This window comes from Protopterus annectens, chromosome 16.part0 (genome assembly GCF_019279795.1).
Source record: "Protopterus annectens isolate FY-2018-M chromosome 16.part0, PAN1.0, whole genome shotgun sequence".
Classification (NCBI taxonomy): domain Eukaryota; kingdom Metazoa; phylum Chordata; order Ceratodontiformes; family Protopteridae; genus Protopterus; species Protopterus annectens.
The window spans coordinates 766,703,066-766,724,516 of NC_056750.1; the positions used below are offsets into that span (position 1 = coordinate 766,703,066).

General features: G+C 40.3%; 1 protein-coding gene across 1 annotated transcript in view; it reads left to right on the forward strand.

The window, feature by feature from the left end:
* LOC122790836 (glutamate receptor ionotropic, NMDA 1-like) overlaps window positions 1-21,451 on the forward strand; it is a 1,095,578-nt gene that overhangs the window by 429,311 nt on the left and 644,816 nt on the right. The gene's annotated exons all lie outside the window — the stretch shown is intronic.

Genomic DNA, 21,451 nt, shown 5'->3' on the forward strand with positions numbered 1-21,451 from the left:
TAGAGATGGACAGAAGGAGGTTTTATAAAGGATAGAGTGTAATATATGAAATTGATAAGATAGCAGTAATTGGGGAAGTTCAAGCCATTGAAGAGAGTTTAAAGAAATGCAGTGGTGTGAGTTGTATGGGGAGTTAGTAATGAATCTGGCTATTTTATGGTAAGTCTGTTGGAGTTTGTTTAGAGTGGAGGCCAGGATATTGGTAAGAACTGGGGCAGCGTATAAGAGTGAGGGGAGAAGGAGTGCCTGGCCCAGGGTAAGTCTAGATTCAGGGGTTAGGAATTTTTTTTCTGATATAGCAGACCTAGTTTTTGGTTTGTTTTTTTTATACATTGGAGTATTTATTTATTTATTGACATTGGCAGTACAAGGACAAAATAGCTTCTGGTGCTATTCCTAAAGGGATCCAGTATCTGTCTGCCTGGGATGACATGGTCGATGGACCACGATGCTTTGGCAGAGATGGCCTGCACCTGTCACCCCTGGGATTCTGAATACTAGCTAAGGTTTTTGCCACCTCTATAGTGCCTTTTTTAGGAAAGGTTCAAATGACAAATTCACCACTGTAACAAGAACAGGCAAGCAAAAACTGAGGGTGATGCTACTCAGTGCTAGAAGTCTAAATCTCAAAATGCACTCACTCGAGGCACTCCTTAAAATGGAGAACATCGATATCTGTGCAGTGACTGAGACCTGGTTCAAGGCTCCAGAGAGCACCCCTGCACTACCAGGCTATAACTCATACCACACTTTTGGGCCATGTAACCTGGACCGGAACACCAAAGGCGGAGGTGTGTCCATATTCATTAAGGATATCCACACCTCCAGGCTAGTTGCTCAGCATAATGCAGCCAAGGTTATCCAAGTGCAACTAACTCTGGGCAAAACTGCAATCCAAATTGTAGCTTGCTACAGATCACCCACCATGCCCCAGGATTCCCACTACTCTTTTCTTGATGTACTGGAAAATATTAGGGTTCAACCAAACACCCTAATAATGGGCGATTTCAACTACCTCCACCATTAACTGGGAAAACTACTCATGTACCATCTCCTTCGCTCAACGCTTTCTGGAATTCATAAACTCCAATGCCCTGGATCAACTTATTCACACCCCCACAAGGGGAAACAAATATCCTAGATCTTGTCATTACTAATATGAGTGACCGGTGTTCCACACCTGAAGTCAACGCCTCATTGGTCCAATCTGACCATAAGCTAATTACCCTAGATATCCACATCCTGCCTCCACCCCCATTAAGGAAACCATGGTAAACAATTTCTCCAAAGCCAACTTGATGCTTCTTAAGACAGATATGGTGAACTTCATGACACCCATGCAGATGGACAATACAGTTATGACTACTGAATCCTACACAATTGCACTTTATAAGCACTTATATGAGTGCATGGATCGTGCTATCCCAAACAGAACCAAGACGTTATGCTCCAAAAAAAAGGAAGCCAATCTGGTGGTCCCCTGCCATAAACAAACTATACAACAGAAGTAAGAAACTCTTGCAAAAGAGAGTAAAATCCCATGAGTGGAGGAGCTCCCTGGTCAGCCTCAGTAAGAAGCTGCGATCCCTGATTAAATCCTCCAAAGCTAGTTACAAAAACAAAATCACAACTGATTCTAAAGACAACCACAAAGCATTCTATAGCTATGTCAAGAATCTCAATGGCAACACTCAGATCTGCTCTGAGTTACAGCACAATGGCACTAAATATACAGACCCAACTGATATTGCCAACATCCTGGCAGTTAGGTTCAGTGCTCACTTTACCCCCCCTCTCACCCCCTGAAGAGCCCATCTCTATACCGGAAGAATGCAAAGTTCCTGTAATCACGGATGCACAGGTAAAAACCACACTCTCCAAAACCAAGAACACAGCATCCATGGGACCAGACAACATCCCAGGCTACGTTCTACATGAACTACAGAACAAACTGGCACCCCACCTAAGTACCATATTCAATCATAGCCACACCTCAGGCTTTGTGCAACAAACAGCAACGGTTATCCCACTCCACAAGGGGGGAGCCTCCATGGACCCCGGGAACTACCACCCCATTAGCCTGACGAGCCTGGTCTGCAAGGCCATGTGGCGCACGGCGACTGTGGTCCCACTTCATAAGGGCGGTGCCTCCACAGACCCTGGAAATTACCGCCCCATTAGCTTGACAAGCCTTATCTGCAAAGCCATGGAGAGGATCATAATGGAACTCATAAATAAAGACATAGGGAACTTGCAGACTTTGGATCCAACTCAGTTTGGCTTTGTCAAAGGCAGATCCTGCCTCTTAAACTTGGTTGACTTTTTCGAGACAGTCACCAAGGCTATTGATGAGGGAAAGGCAGTCCATACAGCCTACCTCGACCTGGCAAAGGCCTTCACACAATACCCCACTCAGGTATCATGGAAAAACTCATCAGCTTGAATGTAAACCCATACATCACAAGATGGGTTGCAAACTGGCTAAGTGACAGAACCCACAGGGTCAGAGTTGCTGGAGCCATGTCAGACTCAAAGCCTGTCACAAGTGGTGTCCCACAGGACTCAGTCCTGGGTCCACTCTTGTTCGGCATCTACTTTTCTGAAGTACAAGCAAACACAGGAGGGTTATGGCTGACAAAGTTTGCAGATGACTGCAAACTGGGCGCCATAGTCGAAAACACATCTGACAAAGATATCCTCCAGAAGGGCCTCACAGAAATGGATAACTGGTGCCAGAGCCATGGCCTGAAGTTAAACGCCAAAAAATGCTTAGTCATACCCTTTGGGAAAAACAAGGCTACCCCTAGCTACCATATAGGTGGCAATCCACTGAGCACAGAAAAAGTCATCAGAGATCTGGGGACCCAGGTTGACAGTAGCCTTTCGTTTGACACTCATGTTGCTAAAGTAGTTAGGAAAACCTTCTATATCACCCACCTGATCATGAAGGGATTCACATCTAGATCAAGGAGGTCATCGTGCCCCTGTACTCATCACTTATTAGAGCAATGATTGAGTACAATGCCCCAACGGGAATGTATCAGACCAGACACCTGCTGCAGCTTGAAAGGCCCCAAAAGTTCCTCACCAAAAGGATAAAGGGTCTCAAAAATATGTCTTATGCTGCCCGACTGAAAGAACTCCAGCTCTATTCAGTCTCATACCGCTTGCTCAGAGGTGACCTGTGCCTGACATATAAGGCCATGTCAAACCCAGATTTGATGAATATGCTTCACCTCAAAAATCTAGATCCCTCAGAACCACAAGGGCGGAGACTTAAACCTTGACACGGTTATAAATAGAACGTGCTGGAGGGACAGATTCATCACCCAGAGACTCCTATGCTGTGGAACAAAATCCCGGTACATGTGAGGCAGAGCACCTCTCTGGTCTTGTTCAAGAGGAATCTTGACCAATGGATGGGAGATTGCAGATATACCCCAGGGATTACTTCAGCGTCACTGCTTGACAGAGGCACAGCAAAATGATAGGCATAGTTTTTATTCAAACTAAAGGGGTGGCGAAAGCCACATAACTATGGGCTAGGCTTATAAATGCCCTTGGGCAGATAGCCTAGTATGAACCTATGAACCTATGAACCTATGAACCTATAAACAAAGACATTGGTAATCTCCAAACTCTGGATCCCATCCAGTTTGGGTTTGTAAAAGGCAGATCATGTCTTCTAAACCTGATAGACTTCTTTGAAGCAGTCACCAAAACCACAGACAAGGGTAAGGTGGTTCACACAGCCTATCTAGATCTTGCCAAGGCTTTCGACACCACCCCCCACCTCTGGAATTATAGATAAACTCACTAAACTAGGTATGTCACAAGATGGGTTGCCAACTGGCTCACTGACAGAACCCACACTGTGAAAGTAGCAGACTCCAAATCCAACTGCAGACCCGTGACAAGTGAAGTACCACAGGGTTCAGTCCCGGGTCCTCTCCTTTTTTGGTATCTACTTCTCTTAAGTGCAAGCTAACACAGAAGGTCTTTGGCTAATAAAGTTCACAGATGACTGCAAACTAGGAGCCATAATCGAAACTCCTAACGATGTGGACATCCTACAAAAGGCCCTCACTGAGAAAGATGCCTGGTGTCAAAGCCATGGCCTCAAGCTCAATGCTAAAAAGTGCAGTCATCCCCTTTGATAAAAACTCTGTACCCATGAACTACAACACAGGTGGTAGTATACTTAACATCGAAAGTGTGATAAGAGACTTTGGGACACAGGTGGACAGTAGTCTCTCCTTTGATAATCACATTGCCACAGTAGTCAGGAAATCCTTCTACATGGCACACCTCATCACAAAAGGTTTCACATCCAGAAAAAAAGAGGTCATTGTTCCCCTCTACTCATAACTCATTAGACCCAGTATAGAGTACAACACCCCTTTTGGTATGTACCTCACAAGACATCTACAACAACTGGAAAGGCCGCAAAAATACCTCACAAAGAGGATTACCGGCCTCAAACAGATGCCCTACGTAGACCGTCTCAAAAAACTCCAGCTTTATTCCGTCGCATATCGCCTACTCAGAGATGATCTCTGCCTAACATACAAAGCTATGTCAAACCCAGAGCTGTTGGACATGCTCCACTTAAAGAAATCCCAATCCCACTGAGCTACACGCTTTAGGGACCTAAACCTTGTCACCACAATAAACAGAACTAACCGGAGGGATAGATTCCTGTCCCAGAGACTTCCCATACTGTGGAATAAACTACCTATCTATATCAAACAAAGCTCCTCATTAGCACTCTTCAAGAAAAATCTTGATGATTGGATGGGAAATAGGAAATTCACCCCTGGGGTCACCTCTGTGGCTCTGCTCGACAGTGGCACAGGAAAATAATTTTCTTGGGTGGCTAAAGCCGGGATACCTTTTTGGCTGGGCTTGTATAGGCCCTAGGGCCGATAGCCTAGTACCTACCTATGAACCTATGTGTAGGCTGAACTTTAGCTCATCATCGATAATGAGCCCTAGGAGTTTTGTGTGGGTATCAGGTTGGATAGTTATATTGTTAGAAGATCTTATAAAAAAGGAGGTTTTGTGATGAGAAAGAGAATGGGGAAGGAAAAGTAGGAGTTTGGTCTTTTTGGGATTTAGGATCAATAGGTTGTAAGATAGCCATTGTTCATTGGATAGTAGGGCCTGTTGGGTCAGGGAGTGTAGTTCAGGAATGTTATTTGAAATGGATATAAGTGTGGAGTCGTCAGCATACTGAATATGGGAGGATTCTTTGCATGAGGTGTAAAGATCATTGGTGAAGATGTTAAACAAAAGGGGTCCCAAGATGGAGCCTTGGGGAGCACCAGTGAAGTTTGGGAAGGAAAGGTGAAGAGGATGAGAGCCATTTGACAGATTGTTCCCAGCCCGATAGGTAACTATTAAACCAGGCAAGTGCGGAGGGGGATAGGTGGAGATTTGTGAGTTTGGATAGTAGTAGAGGATGAGAGACAGTATTGAAGGCTTTGGAGAAATCTAGGAAGAGACAGGAAATTAGTTTATTGTTGTCTGGGCCTCTGCAGTGATATGAGTGAAGGAGAGGAGGGCAGTGGTGGTGCTGTGGTGAGGACGAAATCCATGTTGGGTAGGGGTAAGTAAGTGGTGTGTTAGGATGTGATTGAGAAGCTGTGAGTGAACACATTTTTCTAATATCTTGGAGAGGGGGGACAGAATGGCAATGGGTTGGTAGATTGAGGGGTCAGTGGAGTTTCCACCTTTATGAAGAGGGATGGTGAAGAAAGATTTCCAAAAGGTGGGGACAGTTGATTCCAGAATAGATCGATTAATTAGTATAGATATAGGATAGGCAATTGAGTCAGCAGCAAGTTTGAGGAATGTAGGAGATAGATTGTCAGGGTGGCCACGGTGGTGCAGTGGTTAGCATCATCACCTCACAGCAAGAGGTTCTTCGGTTCGATCCTCAGTTGGGGTGCCTTCTGTGCGGAGTCTGCATGTCCTCCCTGTGGTCGCGTGGGTTTCCTCTGGGTGCTCCGGTTTCCTCCCACATCCCAAAGACATGCTGCAGGTGGATTGGACACTCTAAATTGGCCATGTGTGTGCCTTCTGTGGAAGGTTGGGTGCCGGGCTGGCAACTCGACGCTGTAAAAACTCCACTGCCAATCATGAGTGGACAGGTGATCCGCTGTGGCAACCCCTAACCAGGAAAAGCCGAAAGAAGAAGGAGGAGATAGATTGTCAGTGGAAGAAGAGCAAGGTTTTAGTTTGAGAAGTAGAGATTTGATCTAAGTAATGGGAACTGGCTCAAAAGAAAACAAAGTTGTGTTAGTGGGACTTGGAGGGGTGGGTGTCGAAGTAGAATTTGGCTTAGAGGTTATGGAAGAGATAAAGTGTTTATTCAGGAGGGTAGCTGTTTCCTGAGAGGAAGAGTTAGGGTATGGGGAGGGATTAGAGGGCTTTCTAGGACAGAGGATGTTGTTGAGAGCTGACCAATATTTTCAGGGATTGGATTTGTTGTTAAGCTGAGCAGAGCTATAGGATATCTTTTTGTCATTAGCTGTATGTTTTTTTGCAAGGTTCCTCAGTTGCCTGTATTTTTGAAGAAAAGGTGGTTGTTTAGTTTTAGTCCAGGTTTTCCAAGCATGATCGCTTTGCTTCATAAGGGACCTAGTCTCTTTGGAGCATGGTTTGATTTTACTCTGATCTTCCTAGAGGGAGTTAAGGAGTTTAGAGTATTCATGAAGATGCTACTGAAAGTGCTTACAGCATCGTTTAGGGGAGGTATTTTAGGATGGACCAATCTATGTTGTGGAGAATGGAGTTAAATTGGGATGAACTGAAAGTCAATAGTTTCTGACAGTCTTTGATAAATTGGGGTTTAGGAATATGGGAGTAGTGTCTTAAGATGGTGATAGGGAGATGATCACTGAGGGAGTCAGGTAAGGTGGTGGGATTGTGGTATTGGTGAGGGGAATTGGTAAGGATCCAGTCTATGATGGAGCTGGAAGTGGAATTTTTATGGAAGCGAGTGGGAGATGTTATAAGTTGGTGGAAGTCATGTAGGTGTATACTGAGTTAGACATCTATCGACATGGCAGAATGGCCATATCCTGCTGTGGCCATACCTCTCAGCTGTACAAATTTACCCAGGTTACCCAGAAGCAGGGATCATATATCTGGTCAGTTCCCCTTCACATTGTGGTTTATGAGCAAGTTTGTAGCCACCCATTACTGGGTTTGCAGGCAGGGTAGTATGGGCACACATCAGAGTTTCAGACTTCACACACTCCATGATGTCCACGTTTCTACACCCCCCCCCACTCTGTTATTCTATCCTCTTCCTAACATTATGCGAGTGATATCTGAGAAGTATCCCTATAGTTTTCCCTTCATCCCAGCGGTATTTAGGGGTTGGTCCACAGTTCATGCAGTAGGACATGGTGGGTATGCTACTGGAATTTGTCAACATGGCCTTGCATTTGTGTTCTGTGGACTGTGTTATGTTGGTAGTTGGGACCCCATGAGATAACATACATTGGCAGTACAGGTGAGGCACAGGCCTTTGACAGAGGGCTGTAGGGCATTTGGTAGTGATGCAGGCCATCAGTAGCAGGCCAGTGCATTCTGTCACTCCTACATTCCCAGGCTGCAAGCCACTGGATTCCCATGGGGTGACAGGGTAAGTGTGAGAAGTGTTAATGGCAATAGTTCCTGCCTATATTAATCCATTGGTCTGGATGCTGGCAGGGTGCTGCTTACAGCTAGGGACATCTCTTCAGCATGCTGCATTCTGTGGGTATTCCCATACAGAAGTGGGGGTCTTACTGTACTCATTCCCAGCAGCAAGGATATGACCTGTGATAAACCTGTGTCTGATGGTGGGGTGAGCTGAGTGCATGTGTGATATGGAAGCTTCTTGCAGCTGACTCACAGATATACTGGGGCATTTGCCTTATGCTGCCTTGTGCGGTAATGTGCTGCTAACTTTCTATGTACAATTCCAAAGGTATGTGCAGTTGACAGTTACATTTTATGTACTATGTCTAGGGTGCTTCCACCTGTGTACTGTGATTATGTCTGGGCCCACATTCATGGCATGTCCATCTTTCAGATGGTGACAGATATTGACATCTGGACAGTGAGCATGGATAATTGCTATATCGGGTATTGCTGAGATGCATTGTGGTTGGCACTGCAGTTGTTGGAACATGGCCTTGTCATCAACAGTACTGGCCATAGGCCACTGAGATACAACCTTACATGCTGACCACTTCCACACAGTATAGAACACACAACAACCTAACACATGGACCCCTGCATATTGTACACAAGCAACAATCTATCCTGGAAATTGGGCCACATATCCATGTTACTGCATTTCTACATAGGATTGTGGGGGGGGGGGGGGCACATCTGACAACTGTAAACATTTGCTATGACTGTACTGGTATTTCAGGAACTCTGTTGGCTTCCATTTCATTTTGTATTCTGACATATCATGCAGACTAGAGGCATATCAGTAGAGTACAGATCTCTTAGGTTTTATTGACCTATATTTCAGTTTCAGACTTCTTACCCTTCTGAACTAACATACAACTGCCAGACCTGTTGTAGTCTGTCTGTGTAGGTCTGGAGGGGGGCTGTTCTCCATTACCATCAATTGGAGACCTTAGCACAGCCTTTCTATGGTCTTCTACACCTGTCCTGCTGGCTGAGGCTGATGTTGGGTATGTGAGCCTTACTGACATGCATGTATGTGTCCTATGGATACACATTTGGGCCACCACATGTACTGCAGTGGGATTTCTCACCTTGTCTAGTTCTGCCTACTTTGTTGACACCAGTATTTGTTATGGATGTCATGCTGCCCATATAGGTGTCCACTATCTGCTACCATCCCATTCAGCCACCCGATTCCCTTGCATGCTCACATCCATACCATAGATACAACTAGTAGAACATACTACACCATTTAGCAATTGATAGGAAGAGTGACTTACCTTGTGGCAGTGCCAGTAATGAGGATGGTGCTGGAGGGCTGACTATGCCGGATGCACATAGTACACTCCCTATACATGGTAAAGCACAGGTAGTGTCATGTTTGGCATCCTTTTTACTGTATGTGCGAGTCAGAGACAGGTGCCATTCCTAGGTCCCTACCGTGCAAGTGCTATGTGTTGCCTCTGCCAAAACCTGGGCATACTGGGCACACCTCCTTCTGCCTACATGGGCAGGCTCACGTTGTTCGTCCTCCAAGTCTCTGGCCTTGACAATGGTGGTGGGCTGTGTGGCCCTGCCCCATGCTGTTTCTGCTGCAGCTGTTTCTACAGGATCATATTGTGTAGGATGGCAAATGCAATGAACATTTGTGTACATGGAGCTGTAGAGCACTGCAAAGCTCCACCGGATATTTCCAGGCACTGGAACTGTGACTTGAGCATCACAAACACATGTTCTGTTATGATTCTGGTTTGTGCGTGTGCCTCATTATGGAGTTCTTGTTCGAGTGTGTGTGCACTTCTGATGGGTGTCATCAGGCATTGTTCCAGTGCGTAACCAGCATATTCCACTAGGTGGCCATATGGGATGTCCCCACTGGCAAATTTCTGGTACAACTGTGTCATATGCCAGATGTGGGAGTCGTGATAGCTTCCAGGGCTGCCAGCACACACATTCAAGATAATGCCCCTGGGCATCACCATGACCTGGCAGTTGATTGAGGGGAAGCCCTTGCAGTTTATGTAGTCCCTACCCCGCTCACCGGATGGTGCTTTGATGTGTATCTGCATGCAGTCTATAGCACCCACTACCTCAAGGTATTCTGCTATTTGGTGGAAGAGCCGCGTATTGCTGGTCAACGCCTCACGGGTGTTGAGGAAATATATATGCTCACTGGCATATGCTGACATGGCATCCAGGAACTGGTGGAGTACCCTGGATACTGATGCCTGTGAGATCCCCATGATATCCCCAGTTGGCCTTTGGAAGGTACCTGTGACTAGTATTCTTAACCCTACACATACCTTGGTATCCACTGGGATGGGTTCCCCTCTGTTGGTTCTGTGTGTGAGGCGTGGCCACCACAGCTCAACAATTTGCTGTAAAATGTCCCTGTCCACCCTATAATGCTCAACTATCTGCAGCTCATGTAGCCCCTGGTACCTACCCTGGGTCTGTACACTCTTCTTCTCCTCCTCATTGTGGGTTGGTTGTCAGCATTGACATTGTCACCATTCTCAGTCTCTTCCATATATTGATGTATAAGAGCAACAGCAGCCCCTAACATTTTATTAGTTTTGTCAGGTAAATTTCCCCTTCTTTGTACACCAGTGGTGTAGAGTTTGTGGGAAAAAAACAGAGTGAAAGGTGTTCGCATAGTTTATAGTAGTGTGCTGGGCTTCTGCCTGTGTAATTGGCTGATTCTAATACATTTCACCTGCCAGCTGTGCTAGTTCTCCTTGATTGCCTTCCTACTGTTGTTTCCCCTTCCCATTGCCTTCCTGTTTAAGCCCAGAGGAGTGCAGCTCATACTCAGTGCTCAGATATGAACAGAGCTGCTATTTCCTGTGGGTTTTTTTTTTTTGTTTAAAACCCGGTGTGCAGTGCACACACCTGTTTTGGCAATGTAAACACTGCTAGGCAGCCTCAACACACCCTCCTTCCTTAGCTGTGCTTAGCTAAGGGCAAACATGGGCCACAGAGCTCCAATAAGCTTATGGCATGCATGACACTCCCCTTTATGAGGTCATCTACCTCTTACACTTATACCATGGTGTTGCTGCACCTGCACAGTTGGGTGCAAGCTAACACTTAGAGGAAATCTGTGATTTAGTATCAATCCCCTCATTTGCATAAACCAGAATGCTAATTCATAGTTACCACACTCACACAGCCTTCCCCCTTAGCAACCACTATTTCCTGGTATTGTTGTCTTATCCGTGCTACTGACTATCATGGCAAAATACTGATTTTGGTTTAAAAATTTATTTCTGACTTTTTTCTTATTTTCAGGCCAATCCCATTTGTGCACCGCTGCCCTACGCTTAAATGGCTGAAATCGGGCAAAAAAATAAATGAAAGTTCTTTTTTATAATTTTGCAACTATTTCCCATGCCAATGGCCATATATTTGACCATTGGCATGCCTACTACATTGACTACATGTTTTCTTGGTAGCTGTCATACCTCCATTTTGCAATTTGCAGAAATGTATTTGGTTAGTAACTGAATACATTTCTGCAGGTTACACTATTCCTGCAGAGATGCCTGCCTGCTTCCTGGATTGCTAATTCACCTCATTTGCATGGTTTTCACCAGCAAATGGGGGAAATTAGCATATAGCAGTGGTGTCCATGTAGGAGCGCTCTTGCATGTCCCGGGAGCTCATTCCTGGATCGCTCGTCAGCCATATTGCATGCAGCAGCTCTTGTACTATTCCTGCACACTGTTCAGAGCTTGTTGAATCCTGAGGTATTTCTCCAACTACTCTTCTCTTAGCTTTAAATCCAAACATATAACTCTACTCTTAAAATCTTTCAAAAATTATATATTTAAATTTAATTTATATAAAAATTGGTTGTTTATTATTTTTTCCATAACTTATACAGATTGAGTTATATTATCTACAGATCATTTTAAAATGTCTATTTCAACAGAAACATTTAATATTCTGGCATCAAATGATGAACAATAATGAGTTTACTTATGGAAGAATATAAATTTGACTCATTATCATGGCTGGACTTACAAGAAGCCAGAAAATATATTTTAGACAAACTGGATTTAATTTCTCCTTCTACAAGGAAATCTATTCCCAAACTAATCCACTATCTTATCTTATCAACTCAACATAATCTTCCAGTTAAAAACAAATTGTCATATATTTACAGAGCAATTAAACCTGATTTAGAAACACACTCAGATAACTACTGGAAATGTTTTTCTTTTACCAATAACTCTATCCCTTCAGAGAATGACAAGTTAAATATACTTCAATCATCTAGTAAGACTACATCCTCACTTAAGTGGAAAATATTTACCTGGAGATTTTTACACAGATCATTCCTCACTCCATATAGTATAAGTAAAATAACTAAAAAAATGTTAATTATTGGAGATGTAATGCTGAAATCAATGCAGACTGGTCCCACATATTTTATGATTGTTTATATTTAAAGAAATTTTGGGAAGATGTTAATATATTTTTACAAGCAGTCTTTACAGATAAAGAAAACAAGTGATTTAGAGAGCGAAAAGTTAACACACCAGTTCCAGATTGTATAAAGGAAAATAAATACCCTTTGATATGGTCTATACTATCTGTTGCCAGGAAAACAATCGCAAACAATTGGAAATTCAATTCTATACCTTAATTTCAAGAATTTAAAGATCTTCTCTTTGAAGTATCTAAAGTAGTAGTAAGTTAGAAATGTTGACTATTAAAACCAGAACTGTTAGGAATACAGCTTTATACAACCCGAGGAATAGCGCACATGATTTATCAAAGAAATAACCAGAATTAATACTAAAAATCTCATATCTATTAACTTATTTCATTTGATTGATACACAGTGAACATCTTCGTATATAGTTTTAGCTTTGTTTTCATATCAGAAATGTTCCTGTTTTATCTTTTGTATTTCAAAATTGTTCAATTTCATTAAAATATTTGTTTATATCGCCAATTATTTCAATAAAAATTCTTTAAAAAAAAGAATGTAACCACAGTGTACCCTACTGGAAAAGAACATAAATGTATATAAACTATATACCTGTGCAAATGTATGTTTTAATAGTAGAAGCTGGAACATACAGAGTTAACTTGCAAAACTGCAAGAAAATAAGTTGAAGTTGTTTTATGACTGTGTTATCTCTGCTTCAATGAAGCAGACACAATGTCTAGGGCTAGAGGTTTTTCTATTGTCTTGAAACAGAAATAATTACTAGGTTTCAAATGTAAAAGCGTTTTATGGTTTTCAAGTTCTGCACACATCTGAGAGATATGTACTTCTCACACAGAGATGCTAAACTTCTGTTAAGTTCCTGGGAACTGAAGGCAGGTGAGAAAGAGTAATGTCATCCAAGCTGACCCAGCAGTAATGTTTGATAGTAATTTAAGAACTCTCTGAGAGACATATTGGGCATTTTGTATTTTGTTTTTGACCTGGAAACATTCATCTTCAGCACTTCTGCCTTGCTATTTAAGTAAATCTTGGTTACAGTAATTTTTTTTATATATAGTTAGGAATATAGCAAATATTAATTTAGATATTTTCTGAATTTATTTGAGACAGTCCTGCAATGTTGTTTTAAAATATTTCCTGTGATTCTAAACTCTGTAGTTGCTGTGCTGAGTATTGTCTTGTTCTTTTATTTATTATTAAATATGCAAAATCCAGAGCATACACAGGAGCAACAGGCAGTCCACCAAAATAAAAAATGGTATGACAATTCCAAAAGTCAAAATGAACTCAAAGACTCCCGTTTGTAAAAACAATACCTTTTATTCGAACAAACAGTAGTAAGCGCTTTCACCCGAAGGCTTCTTCAGACTATGAAACAACATGAAATGCCTGTCTTTATAAAGCAGATGGTACAACCAATAAATCAATTGAGTTCATGATGTCATTAATCTCAATTAAAAATTATTTAAAGCGAAATGCATATTGGAACAATATATATCTACATATATAAAAAATGTTTTTGCATACATAAAAAGCACTTATTCATAAGTAACAATAATGAACATCTGAAATTAAAACATTATATGATTAAAAGAAACTAAACATGAGCATTCTGCTTGGGTTTAAAAAGTCTTCTTTTACGTAAAAAGGGATGTAGGCATACTTTATCATTAATTCCTGGTGGTTTATCCGTTCTACAGCGGATAATCCAACGTGCCTCACATTCCTCTGTGTAATTAATTAAATTACCCCCTCTACCACTGGGTATTATGCTTTGCATAACAAAAAATTTAAAACTATGCAATGGACCATATTGCTTACAATGTTTTGCTAATGCATTATTTTCAGAACCCATCCTGATATGGTAAACATGCTCCCTAATGCGTTCGCGTAGCTGACGATTAGTTTTACCTATATAGAATGAAGTGCATTCCACACATCTAGCAAGGTAAACTACATTTTCACTGCGACAATTAGTTTGAGTTTTAAAATTGTAATTATAACCTGTATTAGGATGTTGAAACACATTGTCAATATCTATAAACTGACATTGTCTACATGAATTACAGGGAACAGTATTGTATATGGGAGTAACACATGTAGTATCTACACCACCTGAATGATAACACAACTTCCATTTTAGATTCAGCTTATTCTTATATAAGAACTTGGGTTGACATCCCACCACATTACTTATGTCATCATTTAGCAATAGGATGTCCCAATGCTTCATAACAATGCTCCTGATATCATCTAAGTCATTCATAAAATATAATGGTACTTTCAGTCCACCTACTTCTCTTGGGGGTATAGTAAATACTCTTTCCCCATTTTCAGAAAAGTAGGGACAAGCTCTTGAAGTCCTTAAATCATTAACTACAGAAATAGCTCTATCTACTTCTATCTCCCTGTAACATCTTTCCTTAAATCTTTTTCTTAATTCTAGTATCTCACATTCATAGCCTTCATCCAAAGGATTCAACCTAGAGGCTCTCATTAATTGTCCCTTAACAACATTGTTGAAAACAAAACTAGGGTGCATACCATGTCTATGTAGAAGACTATTCCTAAAACATGCTTTCCTATGGACAGAAGTATTCAGTAGACCACTCTCAAGTCTTATAATGTTTACATCAAGAAACGATATGTTGGAAATTGAGTAATTTAGTGTGAATTTCAAAAACTCAGTCAAATTATTCATATTTGCCACAAAGTCTAATAGACTGCTTTCATCACCTCTCCAAATCAGGAAGAGGTCATCCACGAATCACCTATAAAAACCTACATGATGCTGAAAGGCGGCTAACGGAAATAGTAATTCTTCTTCCCATTCTGACATCACTATATTGGCGTAGCTATTGGCACATGGAGTGCCCATAGCTACGCCATCAACCTGTAGGAAGACATCCTCATTAAAAATAAACACATTGTTGTACAAAACTGTTTCCAAAAATAGTGCCAACAGATCAACCTTTTCTTCACCCAGAAGTGAATTCCTATTCAAATAACGCTGCACCATAGTTACCCCTAAATCATTTGGAATAACGGTGAAGAGACTAATCACATCCAAGCTTACCATGAAATAAAATTCATCATCACATAAAGTTTTAGTATAACTATATATTCTATTCTATTCTGTATAACTATAGATTCATGGATTCACCTCTCGAACTTCACTCTCAAGGTGCATTTCTTGGCATCCATATTTTGCACACATAATAAAGTGGTTACAATCACTGACTCACTCAATCCTCTATATTATGAATTGTGTACTCTTGATCCTACTTTTTTTTTTAACCTTCATGAAATACGTATATATTATTGCATCTATATTATGCTATGTCACTATAGTGTATAATTTAGTTGTACCTTTAATCTTGCCTTACTATTTTTATGATGTATCATAACCCAGGCTGTCCTGTAAATGGTCAGATTTGATCAAGTGTTCCACCCCAGTCAACAAAATTAAACAAATGCATAAAGACATAAATAAATAAATACATTATAAGCCACTGGTAATGTCAGTACATTTGCTTATCCTTGTGTCTTTGACGGTCATAAATTGGGAGGCATTACATCTGGTAATGACATGTATTTGTACTATATAACCTATTTTCAGAAAATTTGTATTACAATAACTTACATCATGGCAGAATAGTACAGCATTTAAGGAGTATGAAACCTAACCGTGAATGTCACCAAAAGACTGCTTGATTCATCATAAATGCAAATTTCAAGCTTCAGAAATATACAATTGCTGTTTCTTCCCAGTAGATATGCAAGCCATATGTCCTGGTGACAGTGATTCTAAAATGAGCTACAAAGTAAACCATTCACTAGGTGGCATTCTGCAAGGGTGCAACCAGGCATACCCCACATATTCCACAGTATATATGCTTTATTAAACTTTATGTATCTTTTGGAATTCTGACTGAAGACTTTTGACTGACGGCTCAGTCAAAACCACATTTATTAGACACGTAAATTGTTTTCAACTGCAAGTTGAGCAGTTTACCAAAATTGGTAGTACTAAACAAATTTGCTTTCCAGAGGATGGTTCACTACACTTTGGTGGGGGCTAAACTAGAAGTTGGCATACTTTGTAAGGAAAAAAAAATGGTGCTCAATTCCAAGTCTTGACTCCACCCTAGAGATAACATCACCACCAAAGTTAGTAATGTAAAACGAGCAACAGATAATTATGCTACTAAAGAAGCCTTTTGACTAGCAAAATTTGTTGAGCAAAATGTATAGCAAACATGTTCAATTTTAAACTGAAAAACTAAAATCACTTCTGGACTAGATAACCCCATTGGATAATTCCATATTTCTAGACTTGTCTAAAGCCTTCAACACAGTTAGTCACATCAAACTTCTACTTCAAATTTCCTTTTTAGGTGTCTCTCAGCACCCCCCTTCTATGGTTCAAAAGCTACATGTCCAATATGTATTAGTCAGTAAAATGACACTTCACCCTCTCTTCAATCTTCCCAATCACCATCGGTGTACCAAAATACTCTATCTTTAGTCCTTTCCTCTTTAACAATCTCACCAGTACCCTCCTCCACACATCCAACAAATGGCCTCCCTAATACAGTCCGTAGATGACTCCACATTCATTTGCACAACTGACAACATGACACACCTCCAAAAAATGACTCTGATAGCTTTAACAGCAAGTCAAACATGGCTTTGTAACTCACAACTCATGCTCAACCCTAAAAAATACAAACTATACGTTTTCCCCCCAAATCACTCTCTCATGAAAAAAAATCAAGTCCTCTGTCTTGTTAATACAACCACTAAAGTATATTATAAAAATTTAAAAACTTTTAACCTTATGTATTTAATCAGAAATGCTATTAAAGTATGTATTTATTCTTTTAGTAGTTTAAGGACAAGTTGATGTTTGAAATGGTTTTAATTAGATATTTGATGGGATTATGACAGAAAGGTAGTATGGGTTCCATTGCATCTGATGAAGTCTTTGTATTGAGGACAAAAATGTAGTGATTTAAGTTAAGCGTTTATGTGTTTTTTATATTAAACAAGTGTTTTTCACTATTTGGTCATGGATTGCTGTTTTTCCTTCCAGTATGCTACACCCACTGAAGTCACTTCTCATAGCAAATTATTAGGGATGATGATGACCTGAAATTTGACCTGCATATTCAAAATTACATAAGAAAAACTCATCAAAATTAGTGATGCTTTACAGAGCCAAAAACTTTCCTACCAACACAACTAAAGCTACACTTGCCACTACATATCTCCTTCCCACACTTCTTTGTGGTGTTTCTATCCTTAGTAACCTTCAAGCATCACAAAAATAAAAACCTGAAAAATCCTATAGCAAAGTTACTAAATTTGCTGCAAACACCCCATTCAGAACTCACCACTGCACAGCACTAAAAAACTAAACTGGTTGTAAACTGTCACGGAAGAAGATACTGCCAAGCACAGCTGTCTGGAAATTTGTAAATAATTTTATGTCATTTGTGAATATCAGCATGATTCATATAAGATGCTTGTGTTACAACTGTATTAGAAATGTATGGCATGTGTGTATCAAACTTGTTTTTACAGACTTGTGTTGAAAAAGGTTTTTGCAAACTGCTTGAAATCTAACCACAGCATGCCATACTGGAATAGAACAGAAATGTACATGCACTGTTGTAACTGTTTAAATGTATATTTTAACAGTGGAAACTGGATTATAGGAGGTTAACTTCAGAAAAAATAACTGAAATTAAATTACTTTATGGCCAGGCCATAAAAAGATGTTATTGTTCCATTTCAGTGCAGCAAGAGATACAATGTCTAAAACTAGGGAGCTTTCTGTACTGTATTGGAAGTGTTTTATTATTTTATGACTTCCTCCATTTGCCAAAGATCTGAAGAAAAGTCCTTGTCTATGTATTTTTACAGGTAGATGCTAAATGCTACCTGCTGCCATCAATGGTTGTTTTGGGGCCTAGGAACTAGGAGTCAGATGACAAAAAATGATGTCATTCTGCAAGCAAACCCAGCAGTAATATCTGAGATATTTAAAGGTCTCTGAGTAAGAGGCAGCATTCTGTATTCTGTCTTGAACTTGACAAGATCCATTCACCACACCTCTGCCTTGCTCTGAGTAAGTCAATCTAGATAACAGTACAATTCTCTTAGATATAGTCAGGAATATAGTAAAGCTTAATTTAGATGTTTTTCTTTATTTATTTGAGACTATCCTGCAATGTTGTTTTAAATATTTCCTGTACTTTTGAATTCTGATGTCACTTCAGTTATATACTATTTTCTTGTTCTTATATTATTAAATATATTTAAACCTTTCATTGTGGCTGATCTTTGTAGAGCTATTTAAGTTCTGGGAGTACTTGCATATTTATTTGGTGACACTGTGGGCTACTCCTAATAGCCTTGCTCTTGGCCAAACTACCATTTGTATTAATAGTAACATTACACATTAAGATTGGGCATCCTTTGTTAATGTCTTAAAATAGCTGATAAGGAGCTGGCTGGTGGCAGTGATAACTAGTAATTGCTAGTAAACCTGTGCCAGTCTTTCCCAAGTGCATGCGTATGTATAAATCAAACCTCAAAGATTGTGCATGTGTCAGCTACTTGGATAGGGACACAAAGCACTGGATGTACAGAGAGAGTGCTGAATGTCTTGGCTTGGCCACTCAGCTGAGATCTCAACTCTATAGCTGTGCCAGTGGGGAGTCTTATTGGGGATCTGGAGAAAGAGGGAGAAACCAGACCCAGACTGACTGTGGTCTTTGTGTGCTCTTAAGGGAAACTGCACTTGATGCAGAGAGCTGCATCTGGAAATATTGTGTGTGTAACTTGTCATTTATTTATTTATTTTACATTTGTTAACCGGGTAGAGTTCAGCTGGGCAAGTAGCCGTTTTCAGCAGAGACCCAAGGAGATAAGCTCCATAAAAATAGTACAAAAAGATTACAAAAATTTTTAAAAGATTTACCAACAATATACAAAAAAGTTTGACAGTTGCCAACAATTACAATTTACAAAAAGCTGAATGTAAAACAGAAATCATTACATTTCTTAAGCCTTATTACAGACAGTAATATGAAACTCATTAGATATACAACTAAAAACCATTGTAGTATTTTCATTTGGTAGAAGTAAGACAAGAAGATAGCAGAATGGAAAACATTTGCTCGAAGGCATGAGAAACTAGACAGGAGTATAACAGCAGCATAGCCATTGTTAAGTAAGGCATTCCTTTAGGAGGTTTTTGAAGCTATGATGATCTGTATTTTTAAGATATTCTGGAGTAATAAGTTCCACTGTTTGGTTACTTTGAAGGAGAAGAGAGAGTCACCAAAGTAATTATGCGACTTAGTTACCTTAAGTGTAAGTTTATCAGATGAGCTAAGGGTCCTGGGGTTGGTATTTAGTTGCACTAGGTTGGAGAGTGCAGGGCAGTTTTCAGGTTTGTGGATAACAGAGTGGGCAGTGGTGAGCTGATTGACCAATAACAGATTGGTAAATTCAAGCCAGTGTAATTTTTGAAGAGCAAGGCATTGATGGGTCCTGTTGGGTATATTATCAGCAAATTTTGCTATTTTGTTATAGCAGGAATCAAGTAGATATAAATCAAATGTGTGCAGGTTAGTGAAAAGTTGAGAAGAGTAGATAGGAGGTGGGATCTGGCTGTGGCTAGTCTGGCATTTTGAGTAAGGTACGGTTTGGTTCTATATAGTGCACTAGGTTTGATGTGAACTTTCTTCATTGTGAGTGATATGTGTTTATTGAATGTCAGGTTGTTGTCTGTCGTGACACCAAGTAGTTTTGTTTTGGTAACTGGTTCTATTATAGTGCCATTAGTGGAGTAGATGGAGAGAGGAGATGGTTTTGCTTTGGATTTCCTTTTAGAGAAGATCATTAATTTTGTTTTGTTTGGGTTTAGGATGAGTTGAAGTTCATTTAGGTAATTTTCAATATCTAGAAATGATTTTTGCAGTTTATCTTGGATTTCTTGGGGTGTGGGAGCAGAGCAAATAAGAGTAGCATCATCAGCATATTGAAATAATAGAAGCAGGTTTAGTGGCAGTGTTTAGACTGTTGATGAATATAATAAAAAGGAGAAGGCCAAGGATGGAACTCTGAGGAACCTCAACAGAGACTGGTAGGAGTGTGGAGAGTTTATTATCCCTTTCCATTGCCTGCTGTTGATTAGTAAGGTAGCTAAAGAACCAGCTGAGAGCTGTAGAGTTGAGGTTGATGGAGGCTGGAGTGTTCAGTAGTAGTTGTGGGATACCGTATCAAAAGCTTTGGACATATCAAGGAAAATAGTAGGACTAGTTGTCCATTGTTTTTAAGGTGGTTGATATAGTTAGTGAAACTTATGAGAGGTGTGGACATACTGTGTTTTGGATGGAAGCCATGCTGTGAACTAAATAAGAGGTTATTTGTAGTCATCCTCTCCTTTTTTTAATTTCTCCAACTCTATTGGGTTTCTAATACCATGGCGGGAATGGACCCCATTCCTAAGTCAAAGTATGATTAAAGTTCATGAAATTAGTATTATTTCAATCTTTGATGTCAGCCAGAAGTGCTCTTCGCAGCACCTGTGATGTGCCCAGCAATGACTCCTTCTGCAACTTGTATGGAATTACATAGATTGGTAACATATATAAATACGACTGTAGATACTTTTTTATAAGACTTGCGGCTCCTACTACTATTGGAAGTGTCTGGGTATCTTTCTTCCACATTGCTCTCATTTCTACCTGCAGATCCTGATATTTTATGACTTTGTCTCTCTCCGTATGCAAGACACTGTAGTCACTGGATGTTGTGATTTCAATGATCAATGTTACTTTTGTCTTTTTTTCTTGGACCACTATATCCAGTTTTCTAGCAATTATCTTTTGAACTGTTGGTAATGAGTGATCTCATGTGATATAAACCTCATCCTTTTCTATGATGCTCTGTGGCTCATGCCTCCAGTGTTTTTCAGCCACTTCAGTATCATAATGTTTGCACAATTCCAAGTGCAACAGTCTTGCCTTTTAGTATACAGTCCTTCTGCCATTAGTATGTAACAACCAGCAACAAGGTCTGTGACTGTTTCCAATTCAGTTTTACAAAACCTACATTTGTCTGTTTCTCCCACACGTTCACTGGACTTTTTAAACCAATGTGTACGAAGCTCACTATCTTGGACCGCCAATATTAACCTTTCATCAATTAGTTTGAATTTGCCTCTCCTTAACCATTCCTGCATTCATTCCTGATCAGCATGAAGTTCTTCCAGAAGTT